The 13,460-nt window shown below is 39.7% G+C and overlaps 1 long non-coding RNA gene across 2 annotated transcripts; it reads right to left on the bottom strand.

The window, feature by feature from the left end:
* Positions 1-2,481: 2,481 nt before the first annotated feature.
* Positions 2,482-12,176, bottom strand: LOC130707509 (uncharacterized). 2 transcript variants are annotated; one of them, XR_009007404.1, is made up of 3 exons: positions 11,768-12,176; positions 5,045-5,282; positions 2,482-3,401 (listed from the first exon to the last, which is right to left on the bottom strand). It is a non-coding gene; the product is annotated as an uncharacterized LOC130707509 (long non-coding RNA). The 2 variants fall into 2 exon arrangements; XR_009007403.1 differs by lacking the exon at positions 5,045-5,282 and having other exon boundaries at positions 10,450-12,176.
* Between the last annotated feature and the right edge of the window lie 1,284 nt (positions 12,177-13,460).

The following is a 13,460-nucleotide window of genomic DNA, read 5'->3' as shown; positions in this document are numbered from 1 at the left end:
CCCATGTACCCCTGTCCAGTTTCCCCCATTCCCTGCAAAGGGTTAACTATACTATCCTAACTTCTAACACCGTAGGTTAGTTTGCCTGATTTTGAACTCTACATAGTAGGAACCACGGAATATACTGTTTTGTGTTTAGCTTCTTTTGCTCAGCCTTTTAAAAAAGAGATTTGTCCGTATTGTTGCGTGGAGAAATAGATTGTTCATTCTCATTCCTGTATGGTATTCCATTATATGAATATACTATATCATTTACTTAACTCTTGGTGGACATTTCTTTTGTTTTCAGTCTTTGGCTATTATGAATAATGCTGCTATGAACATTCTTGTAGAAGTCTTTTGGTGAATATATGTAGGCATTTCTTTTAGGTGTCTCCATAGAACTAGAACTGTTGGTCACAGCATATGCATATGTCCAGCTTAGAAAATACTGCTAAACAATTTTCCAAAGTGCTTGTACCATTTTATACTTCTACCAGCAGTGCATGAGTGGCCCCACCCTATATTTTTTAGGAAACAAAAGTGACAAACTTCCTAGTACATAAATTTCTAGTATATCCATAATGAACTACCTACCTAATAGCCCATAGAATTTTCTGTTATTCTGTGTATGATTTACTTAGGTCACATAAATTTTTTCTTTCCCTATAAGAGAGTTTCAAAAAATTTTTACAATTAGTTTTTATTTATTTATTTATTTATTTATTTTCAGCTGCATTGGGTCTTCATCGCTGCTCGCGGGCTTTCTCTAGTTGCGGTGAGCAGGGGCTACTCTTCGTTGCGGTGCGCGGGCTTCTCATTGCGGTGGCTTGTCTTGTTGTGGAGCACGGGCTCTAGGCACACGGGCTTCAGTAGTTGTGGCTTGCGGGCTCAGTAGTTGTGGCTCATGGGCTGTAGAGCACAGGCTCAGTAGTTGCGGCACACGGGCTTAGTTGCTCCGCGGCATGTGGGATCTTCCCGGACCAGGGATGGAACCCGTGTCCCCTGCCTTGGCAGGTGGATTCTTAACCACTGCGCCACCAGGGAAGTCCCTACAATTAGTTTTTATTCTGCTAGACTGCTTGGTTAGAAGGTCTTCTTTCATGGGCACCACCTCCAGTACCATTAAACCATAGAGGAAAGTCCAGGGATCTTTATATCTGTACCTCTTTCAACTTGGATATTTTGCTTTTTGCAGTGCCTTTTGTTGTCCATGGTGGCCACCAAATGTGGGAGGCAGAGAGAAAGTGTTCAGACTTAGTTCTTCACAGTCACCAACTTTTTGGCTTTATGATACTGGTATGAGGTAATCAGGTCAGACATAATCGCAAAATCTATTATATCCTTGTCTGTGGCTGTGCCTTACAGTGTAATTTTCCCTCCAAATCAGAGATGTTAATAATGGAGATTTATAATGCAACTAATAGTTACTTTAGAGTGAATCTTAGGAGTTCAGGTTAAAACATACAAAATATTGAGTACTTAGTATGTGTTAGGCGTCTCCTGGAGAACAAGTGGCATTGTACCAGCAGATACTTGCGTTCAAGGAAGTACTTGTTTAAGGAAGCAAACGCACTTTTCTGAAGTTTCACTAGAATAGAAGTCACCTCTAGTTAATAAGTATGTTGGGCATTGAGAAGGCAGTATGTAGTGTCGGAAATACTTTATCTTAAGACAGGCCCAGATGTATTCTTGGAGGCCAAGGCTTGCTCATTTATCTATTGAGAGACCTTGGGTAAGTTGCTTATCTGAGTCCAAGCCTCCTAATCTAAACTGAGAAGAGTAAAACCTACATTGCAGGATTGTCGAGAAGATTAGAGGAAGTGCATGCAGAGGACACAATGCTTGGTGTAGAGTTGTGTTCAGTAAAGGATAATTGTTATTGGTCTTTTAAATCAACTGTTGGCAATTCAGAGCATCCTTTACTTTGGATGCATAGGCAACTTCCTATCCAGAAACTTCATGTAGTTATAAAATTTTCTCTCCAGATGGTGCCCCTTTGCAGTTAATTCTCCACGCTGACCCTAGGCAACCAATGATCTGCTTTTTGTCACTATACATTAGTGACAGATTCTTCTGTTCTAGAATGTAGACATGTTTTCATATCTCTTGGATAAATGCCTAAGAATGGAATGCTGGATCACTGGATGTGTATATATACATTTCATTTCAGTTCTGTTGAGGTGTATTGACATCTAATAACCTGCACATATTTAAACTGTACAATTTGATGAATTTTGACCTCTATGTATATACCTATAAAGCTATCATCACCATTAAGATAATGAACATACCCATGACTCCCCAAAGTAACTTTGTGCTCCTTTGTAATATCCTCTCCCTTTCTTCTGATAGCCTCTCCCACTCCAGGCAACCACTGATCTGCTTTCTGACACTACAGATTAGTTTTCAGTTTGTAGAATTTTATAGAAATGAATCATACAGTAGCTACTCTTTCGTCTGGCTTCTTTTACTCAACATAATTATTTGGAATTTCATTCATGATGTTGCATGTATCAATAGTTTATTCCTTTTTATTATTGTTAATTATTCCATTTTAAAGATATAGCACACTTTGTTTATCCATGCACCAGTTGATAGACATTTGGGTAACTTCAAGTTTTTGGCGATTACAAACTAAGTGCCTGTAAACATTCATGTATAGATCTTTGTGTGGACATGTGCTTTCTTTCCTCTGGTGAATAGCTAGCAGTGGAATGGCTGTGTCATATAGTAGGCATATGTTTACATTTTCCAGAAACTGCTAAACTGTTTCAAGTGATTATACAGTTTTACATTTCCACCAGCAGAGTATGAGAGTTTGAATTACTCCATATACTTACTGACACTTGGTATGATCAGTCTTTTTGGTTTTAGGTCATTCTGGTGGTATTACCAGCGGTCTAGTGTAGTAGTATTTCATTGTATTTATAATTTGGATTTCCCAAATGACCAGTGGACATTGAACATCTTTACATGTGATTATGAGTCAGATTGCTGTGGTCTAATTTTGATGAGGTCTAATTCATTGAATTTTTTCATTATAGTTAGTGCTTTTTGTGTTATATGTAAGAAATCTTTGCCAAATCTAGGTCAATTAAATTTTTTTCCTGTGCTTTCTTTTAGAAGTTTTGAGGTTTTAGCTCTTAATTTCAGGTCTGTGATTCATTTCCACTTAAATTTTGTATGCAGTGTAAGGTAAGGATTGAGGTTAATTTTTTTTTTCCACATAGCTGTAGTGTACAGTGGAAAGGGCCAGTTTGCTACTGTAAGAATCAGGGGACCTGGTGTCTATCTCTGCTATCACATTCAAGTCACTTAAGTTCTTCAGACATCATTTCCCCCTCTTCTCTCCAGACGATATGATGGGTTGGGCCTCAGAATTTAAAGTTCCATCTTGCTTCAGCAGGCTGTCTTCAATTCTAAGAAAGAAGATAAGGAAAAGATGTTGAACCTCAGTTTCTTATTTCATCCACTAGGCGGTGCTAATGGACATCCCTGTAAGGGCAAAAACTCCTTGGACAGGTGAACAGTTTCAGAGCTTTTAAAAAAGGTCACCTTTGAAGAAGATATTCATAATTCAGAAAGTGCCTGTGTTTCATTAAGGAGTAGATGCAATAATATTATAACAAAACCAAAAATACTGTTTATCACCGAAAAAATATTAGAGTAGAACAATATTTTCTTTAAAGAGTTCTGTATATTTGGTTTTAATATGTTTTGGGCAGAATGAGAGTTATATGGCTAGCATAAAAATATTTACATATTCAGGTGAAAAATTAGACTGAGAAGTCTGATGGATTTAGAATTGTCATAGAAATTCTCTTGGTAATAAGCTTGTAAACTGTATTTGCTTGGAAATACTTTTGGTAATAAAATTATAAACTATATTTCCTTGAGTAGTAGACATTGTTGAAGCGGAAAAGGATTCACAAAAGTACAGCCTGGGCATCTCTCTTTGTAGCTCTGGTGATGGTGGGGAGGAAGGGAGGGGGGATGATTTACACATACAGTTTGTGTGTGTGTGTATCTCACATAATTTTCCTCTTATTTGTGGGGGTTTTCCAGATACCTTCCTGTTATTCGTTTCTAGTTTAATTCTGTAATGGGCACAGAACAGACTTTGCTTGAATTTATTTCTTTTAAATTTGCTGAGGTTTGTTTTTTGGCCAGAACATGGGTCGATCTTGGTGATTATTCCATGTATATTTGAATGTGTATTCTCCCGTTGTTGGTGTAATGTTCTATAAATGTCAGTTAGTAAACTTGATTGATATTTTTCAGATCTTTTGTATCTCTAAGGATATTTGCTACTTGTTCTACTGACTAAACAACTGGAATACTGAAGTCTCTAACTATAATTGCAGATTTGTCTACTCCTTTCAAATATATCATTTTTACCAGTAGTTTATGTATTTTGATATTTGTAATTAATGCATATACAATTAGGGTTGTTATATTTTCTTGGTGAAGTAACCCCTCGTAGCTATGTAATGTTTGTTTTTATCCCTAGAAATATTCCTTGTGTGAAGTCTACTTTATCTGATAGTGATATACTCACTCCAGCTTTCTTTTGGTTAGTGTTTACACAGTATATCTTTTAATGCCCTTTTACTTTTTTAAAAAAAATAATTTTTATTTTGGAATTATTTTAGATTTCCAGAGAAGTTACAAAGATAGTTTAGAGTTACTATATGCCTATTACCAGTTTCCCCTAAAGCTAACATCTTACGTAACCGTGGTATATTTGTTAACAGTAAGAAATTAACATTGGTATAACACTATTTACTAAGTGCCAGACTTTGTTTGGATTTCACCAGTTTTTTCACTAATGTCCTTTTTTTCCTGTTTCAGAATCTAATCCAGGATATCACGTTGCATTTAGTTATCCCATCTCCTTCGTCTCCTCTGGGCTATGACATATTCTTAGTCTTTCCTTGCTTTTCATGATCTTGATAGTTTTAAAGAGTACTGGTCAGGTGTTTTGTAGAATGTCCCTCAACTTGTGTTTGTCTGATGTTTTTCTCACTGTTAGATTGGAGTTATGGGCTTTTGGGAAGAATACCGTCGAGGAGACGTGCCTCTCTCATCCCATCATTTCAGGGGTACATGACATCAGCATGCCTTTTCACTGGTGATGTTAATCTTGATCACTTGGTTGAAGTTGCGTCTGCCAGATTCCTCCACTGTTTGAGTGGTGAGAGAGGACCTCCCAGCCTTGTTCCTGATCTTTGGGGGAAAGCATTCAGTCTCTCATCATTAAGTCATTAAGTATGATGTTGGCTGTAGGTTTCTTATGGATACTATTAAGTTAAGGAAGTTTCCTCAAGTCCTAATTTGCTGACAGTTTTTTTAAAATCATGAATGAGTATTAAATCTTGTTGAAGGTTTTTTTCCTGAATCTATTGATATCGTATATGGCTTTTCTTATTTAGTCCTTAATATGGTGAATTACACTGATCAGTTTTCAAATGATGATCAGCCTTGCATTCTTGGGATGAAATCTACTTGGTCATGATGTATGAGTCTTTTATGTGTTTCTGGACTCTATTTGCTACTATGTTTTTGAGGATTTTTGCCCTCAATGAGAGATACTGGTTTGCAGTTTTATTATAATATTTGTGCCTAGTTTTTGGTTTTAGGGGAATGCTCATGAGATGACTTGAGATGAGATGAGATGACTTGGGAAGTGGTTTTCTATTTTTCAGGAAGAGATTGTCTAGAATCGATATTATTTCTTCCCTAAATGTTAGGTAGAATTCACCCATTAAACCATCTGGGCCTGGAATTTTATTTTTGAAAGATTTTTAACGAAAAATTCTATTTATTTAATAGATATATGGGTATTTGGGTCATTTATTTCTTCTTGAGTGAGTTTTGGTAGTTTTTGTCTTTCAGGTACTTAACTATTTCATCTGATAACTGAATTTATTGGCATCATATTATGCTATGCTAGTATCCCCTTTTAATGTTTGTGGGACCAGTAGTGATGTCCTCTCTTTTATTCCTCATATTGGTAATTTGTGTCTTCTCAGTTTTTTTTCTTGTTTACCATGGCTAGAGGTTTACCAGTTTTTTGATCTTTTCAAAGAACCAGCTTTTGGTTTTATTATTATTATTTTTTAATGTTTTCCTGTTTTCAATTTCACTGATTTTTCTTCTCATATTTATTACTTCCTTCCTTCTGGTTGCTTTACGTTTAGTTTTCCCTTCTTTTTCTAGTTTTCTAAAAATTTATTTATTTATTTATTTTTGGCTGCGTTTGGTCTTCATTGCTGCATGTGGGCTTTCTCTAGTTGCCGCGAGCGGGGGCTACTCTTTGTTGCAGTGCGTGGGCTTCTTATTGTGGTGGCTTCTCTTGTTGTGGAGCACGGGCTCTAGGTATGCAGGCTTCAGTAGTTGTGGCACTTGGGCTCAGTAGTTGTGGCTCACGGGCTCCAGAGCGCAGGCTCAGTAGTTGTGGCACGCGGGCTTAGTTGCTCTGTGGCATGTGGGATCTTCCCGGACCAAGGATTGAACCCATGTCGCCCGCACTGGCAGGCGGATTCTTAACCACTGCGCCACCAGGGAAGTCCCTTCTTTCTCTAGTTTCTTAAAAGGAAGCTCAGGTTATTGATTTTTAGATCGTTCTTCTAGTATATGCATTTTAATGCTATAAATTTCCCTTTAGCTGCATCCTACAAATTTTGATATGTTGTATCTTCATTATCATTTAGTTGAAAAAGTTTTTAAATTTATCTCAAGACTTCTTCTTTGACTCATGAAACTCATGAGTCATTTAGAAGTGTGTTGTTTCATTTCCATATATTTGGAGATTTTCTGCATATCTTTTTGTTACTGATTTCTAATTTAGTTCCATTATGGTTTGAGCATGTACTTGCTCTGATTTCTGTGACCTCCCCTTTTTCCCCATTACAGCTCTGACTTCATTTCTTACTATTCCCTTCTTCGCTTAGTGTGTACTCCAGCCATCCTTGCTATTCATTAAATACACCAAATACACATTTACCTCAGGGCTTTTGCACTTGCTGTTCCTTCTGCTTTTAATGTTTTTTTCCTCAGGTGTCGGCATTGCATTGCTCGCTCTATCACTTCCTTCAGATCTTTTCTCAAATTTGGGTTGTCTGCTTATCTGGGCTAAACGGCACCAACATCTACTTAACGTCACAGGTTACACACCCGGGAGTATCCTCAGTTTTTCCTGTTCCTCATCTCTGCTGTTTACGCAGATTAAATCTTTTTTTTTTTTTACAAAGTAGGAACATTCACACGGTTTCCGTAGTTTTCTGAGATAACACATTGTTTAAAAACCATTTGTTTCATCAAGATGGTTTTCAAATACTGGATTAGCAGAAACCTGCTGGAGGGTCAGAAATTCTAGCGTTTTACTCATTTCTTTCGGTATAATGGTGGGTAAGTAGATGTGACCTCCTTTCTTTTTTTTTTTTCTTCAAGAAAAATATTTCTTAATGTTCCAAAATGGCATATATTTTATTAGTTAACTCTAGTCTCTTATTTATTATACAGGAGTATATATATAATCCGTCTCTAGGCTAATTTTATGTTTCTTTTTATTCAGCAGTGAGAGCTATGTAACTTGTGTTTTTCTTTTAATCCCTGTTGCTAAGAAACACAGAGCACAGCCACAAACCAGCTGTGTGACCTTGGGAGCATCGTTTAGCTCCTCTGAATCCTGTCAGTGAAGTGAGGGAGCTGTACTAGTCATGCTGCCGAGACGCCTCCTTGCTCTGTGACTCTGTAAACTTAACTCCCTGCTCACCCTGGTTATCAGCTTTCCTCAGGTGGTTAGTACATACATTTCTCTTCTCCTTCAAAATTATTTACTTTTCTCTAGCTAAAAAATCCCCCCCCCCCAAACTCAGGATATACTAGTCAGCTCTGATTCTTTTAACTAGTATTTTCTAAAAAAATACTAAAGTGTTCAATATTTTGCATGTTTAAACATGTGTGCTGCTCTAAATCCTTTTGTGTAGTTAATCAGAATATACATAGGAATAGAATGACTTGTTATTTTATTTAATCATTATTTCATAGTAAAAGTCACTACATATTGTGATTTTAAAAGTCCATTATACTGCTTAGTTTCTTCATGATTCCCATACGAAAAGCATATGGACCTAGTCTGGACAACATATTAAAATCTTGAGATAGGGCTTCCCTGGTGGCGCAGTGGTAAAGAATCCACCTGCCAATGCAGGGGACATGGGTGCGAGCCCTGGTCTGGGAAGATCCCACATGCCGCAGAGCAATTAAGCCCGCGAGCCACAGCTACTGAGCCTGCGTGCCTAGAGCCCGTGCTCCACAACAAGAGAAGCCCGCGCACTGCAACAAAGACTGGTCCCCGCTCGCTGCAACTAGAGAAAGCCCGTCCACAGCAATGAAGACCCAATGCAGCCAAAAATAAATAAATAAAATAATAAGTAAATTTATTTAAAAAATTTAAAAATAAAATCTTGAGATATATTTATAATTTAGGTAGGATATATACATCATTATTTACTCCTATAGATCCATATTTACTCATTGACTTACAAATGGTGTAAGTAGCAATTATATTTCCTTAGACGATATTTTTCTTCAAGGTAACTATAACTGGAGGACTGGTAGTTCATATATTGCTGAAAGGAATGATAGGAATGTCTGAACTAGATCTTTTACGATAAGGGACAGTAGGGAGAAAATTGGCTTTGTTTCTCTTAAAGAAGAAAATATTCATGTGAAATTAAATTAATAGTTATTTAGGAACGCATGAGGGATCTTAATTTTGTTGTTTTATTTAAATTAGATTCTTGCTTTGTGGAGGTAGTATCCAGACCCTGGCAATAGCTAGCTAGTTAACCTTGAACAACTTCCATAGTCTCTGTGGATGTTGGTTTCTTTATTGTCATAGTGTAAGGGGGTGAATTATATGTCTAAGGCCCTCTTCAACTCCACCATTCCATTATATCGTATCATTAGCATTAGAGAAAAGGAATCATTGTTTCACACAGCTTTTACAGGTTGATTTGGGGTTGACTGATGAGCTTTTACATTTTGTAATTGATTTGTTTGTACTCCATTTCTTCTGATTTGGTGCCCCATTTACAGTAATAGCAGTCAAATGAGTAGACAGGATCCATGCGTATTGTGTTAGGGACTCGCTTTCTGTGTCCTATTCTCCGCTCCTAGACTTAACATCTCCGACCTGATTTCCAAATACGTGGCTATAGCCTTGGGCTTTTCTCCCAGACTTTGGGCCAGGGCTGCTTGCTGGGTGCTGCCACCACCACGTCTCTACCAGAATGTCTTGCTGGTTTTTCAAACTCAGTGTGCCCAAAACTGAATTCATCACTTTTTATCTAAATATGCCTCCATTTGTTATTGAAGCCTGATCATCCTTTTAAATTGTACTGGAGGGAAACCTGGTAATAATTTTATACGCTTTCTTTTTCTCTCAGTAATTAGTTTTGTATCAAGTCCTATTGATTTTATTTCTGCAAGAAGCCACTCAGATACACAGAATCAGAGTGCTTTGCTTTTATAGTTTTCTTTCTACATGCAGAGCACAGTGACTGGTAGATCCAGAATGTTCAGTGAGTGTTTATGAAGTGATTGAATAAATCCCCTCAGCCTGGGACCTTTGAACACACTGTTCCTTCTATTCTGTCTTGTCACTGATTCCTACTCATCTTTCAGGGCTCGACTTTTCAGGGAAGGCCTCCTTTACCTCCGAACTAAGCGATGTTCTTGATAGTACCGTGTATTGTTCCTGTGTAGGTCTTTGTACACTTAGGATGATTTCGTTGATTTTTGTTGTTTTTTTTAACTTGTGTCTTCTCTGACTGTGAAGCTCTAACAGGGCAGGGTTTGTATCTGTCTGTACCACCATGTCCCTGCCAGGGCTTAGCTCAGTATCCAGTATATAATAAGCACTCAGTCCATATTTGTCATCTGACAAATTCTCTGGCTAGGCATAAAGCGTTATTAGATTGTGCCGGAGACTCCAGAACCAGTGCCTGGTACCCAGCAGCTCTTGAATAAATACTTGCTGAATTATTGAACATATCAGCCCACCTGTCTTCTATAGGTTAAGTAAGCGGGTCTCCTTCCCTTCCTATGATAGCTGTTTATCATCTTTTCTTTCTGCAGGTGCCAGGATGATTTTTTTCTTTCTGCAGGTGATTTTTTTTCTCTTTCTTTTTTTTATAGCTGTCAGTTACTATTCTGTTTTCCTCCTGGGTTCCTCGCTTACTAGATTGGCTGCTATGTAAACCCAGTCCTCTTAGCTATCCCCTTTCCCTTGCTATGTCCTATATCTATATATTTTTAAAAAATATTTTTCAATGGATTTTTTACTACCATTTGTTAATGGGGAAATAAGCTGATTAAAAAGAATAATGGGAGATATTACAATGTTTCCAGGAATCTTCTAAGTTTGTGTAGTTATTCCTGAACTCATTTTTTACGTACCTTTCAATATTCCTGTTAGAGCTCATGTATTTAGGGCAGACATTAGTAATCTTCCTTTTTACTCTTTGCAAAATACTGTAGAACAATGATTTTCAATTTTTTTTTTTACCATGATTCTTAGTAAGGAATACATTTAAAATTGTGACCTAGTATATACACACGTGTTTGTGTGTGGGAATTAATATATATATAATTGGAACTAAATTTTAATAATTATTATCCTTCTATGTATACTAAATTAAAAACATATCGAAGTTACCATGCAGTATTATCCTGTTAATATTGAAATATATGGAAAAAACCCAAAATAAACAATACAAAAACAAAAATAAGGAAAGATTTATTAATGCAGCAGGTGTGTTTGCTCCTTAGTAAGTTCATTCCACCCCAGAACACTTGAGGATAATGCTCATCTTGCGTACCGTTGTGAGATTTGACGTGGGGTGTGAGGGAGAGAGGAAAGGTTAGAGTAGTTCTAAGATGTGTCCATGGAGAAGCAGAGGGCTGTGTGTACCTCTGTAGATAAAAGGAGGGAGGGGAAAAATGAGCTCAAGTTTTCATATGTGAAGTTGAAGAGCCATTCAAAAGGAAATGCTCTCTTTATTACTGGTGACACTGCTTTAGTCAGAAGAGGAGTTTGTCTCCTCTTCAGAATGCCTGATACTTCTGTATGCTATGTTGACATGACATTGGGATGGTAAAAGACGTATAGTGGAAATTTCAGTAAAAGAATTTGTTGTCACATGAATATTACTAAATAATTTGTGTGCACATTTTTCTCTTGCAAAATTATCACCTTAGAGACATTTTTAGGCTGACAGTTCAGCCACTTCTTATGATAGATGGAACGATGACCCTTAGTGGTCTAGTAGCCCTAGGGTATGGACTTAGAAATCATAGGTTGGAATCCTGGCTCCAATCTTTAGTAGTTGGAATACTTTTGGGAAGTCACATTTTTTTTGGGGGGGGACTCAGTTTCCTCAACTCTAAATTAAGGATATAAATATATTGCATATGTATTGTCAAGATTAACATGATAATGTATGTAACGCATCTTGTGTGGCAATAGACCCTTAAATGTTGGTTTTTTTTTCTTTTTTTTTTTTGGAAAATGGTTTTTTATTAGATAATTTATTTTTTTTATTTTTCTGAATTTTATTTTATTTATTTTTTTATACAGCAGGTTCTTATTAGTTATCTATTTTATACATATTAGTGTATATATGTCAATCCCAATCTCCCAATTCATCCCACCCTGTCCCCCTACCTGCTTTCCCCAACTTGGTGTCCATTTATTACAAAGGATATTAAAGGATACAAATGAACAGCCAGATGGAAAAGTACCTATGAGGAAGTCCGGAGCACAGGAAGTGCAGTCCCCGTAGGCTTCAGGCACCAGTTGGGCACAGACTATGCCACCCAGGCTCTTGGGGACACACTGGCAAGTTCCTCCAAGAAATGAGTTAAGCTGTGTCCCATGCTGGCTCCGGGGTGGTGGGGAGGCTCACTCGACCTAAGCTTGGTGAATTCCCCCGTTGTCCTTTAGGACTTCCCAAAGTCACCGGACATAGAGACAGTGCGTGGGAAAGGTTTCCCAGATGGTCTGGTGATCCCCACATCGAAAAAAAGATTAACTACCGTGAAGCTGATTTCTCTGCATGTAACAAAGGACCCAGTTTAGCTTGATTATTGGAGGCAGCCCGACCTTCCCCAACCATCAGTGAGCAACAGGCGATGCTTGAAAACCTGCGGAAAACACCTCCAATACAGGCTGGTTGAGTTGTAAATTAAATGCTAAAACGTTTTCGAGGCTCCAGGCACACAGCCAGTACGTAAACAGCCACTGCGCTAAAACCAAAGCAAGAATACAAGAACTTACGTTCCCGTACATGAGCTAGAACAGAGCCCCTTCAGAGGAGGTACGGCGGGCTCCACCTGTTGCTCCCGCTCCCTAAGCCCGAGAGGAGGACCTACCCGCGCAGCCCATTGCACCCACCGTCCGCGCTCTCGGTACCTGGACTGCGAAAACCGCCCCGGGCAGCGAATTAAATGCGGGGTCTAGAATGGGGGCGGGACTTCCTTCCCAGCGCGCAGGCGTTCGTGAGCGCAAGCCCCTCCCCGGAACTGCGGTGGACGCGGCCGAGGAGGGCTGGTGCAGCAGTGTCTGAGGCGGTTGGTCGGCTTCCCTAAACGGTGAGTACCGAGGCCGGAGCCGTAGCGGGGCAGGAGCCGTAGCGGGGCCGGGGCCGGAACCGGCACCCGAGAGGAGCTGGAGGTGGCCTCCCAGCGCGGGGCTCTCCAGGTCGTTGGGTTCTCGGGACCAGAGAGGGCGGCCGGCGGCCTCGTCAAGCGGCCTGGCCGACCCTGCGCCGGGGGCCGCTCGGTTTCTCTGCTTCGTGAGCCGGTTCGTGCCTGACGCGAGGCGCCAGCGCCGGGCTCCTGGCCGGGCGCCAGGAGGAGCGACCCCCACCCCCACCCCCACCCCCGCTTGCTCTCTGGGTCGCAGTCCGCGTCCTCGCCCCCATGTGCCTCCTCCCTTCCCCCCCATCGTTGATCCGGGTTGCTTGTCATCGCGGCGTAGCCCGTGCTGGGGGTGAACCTTCGTTGCGCTCTGGGTTGCTTTGCCGGTGGGGCGCCATGCTGAGCGGTTCTGGACGTGCGTCACCTTTTTGTCTTCGCGTGACGGTCCAAGGATAAACAGACCCTCATCATCCCCATTTTCCAGACGAGGAACTGAGGCTCAGAGTGATTAATACGTGCACCCCAGACCCAGAGCTGGCCAGTGACGCGTCCAGATTTGAACCAAGGTTTCCCTTTGTCTTTCCACAGGATCTATTTTTCTCGGCCTTTCTGAAAGGGGAGAACGTGGCTCGAGTTCCAGTCTGACGACTTGTTCATAGATCACTTGTTTTTAAATCACTTAAAAGGTAATGAAAAAGCTGGTTGGGTTTTAAGCCATTTGGCAAAGGCCAGAGTGGTGGCAAAGGCATCTGCCCTCTTGGGGCAAGGCT

The sequence above is a fragment of the Balaenoptera acutorostrata genome, chromosome 3 (genome assembly GCF_949987535.1).
Source record: "Balaenoptera acutorostrata chromosome 3, mBalAcu1.1, whole genome shotgun sequence".
Lineage (NCBI taxonomy): Eukaryota > Metazoa > Chordata > Mammalia > Artiodactyla > Balaenopteridae > Balaenoptera > Balaenoptera acutorostrata.
Note: the sequence above shows the minus strand (reverse complement) of the source record. Positions and strands in the feature narration are given on the sequence as shown.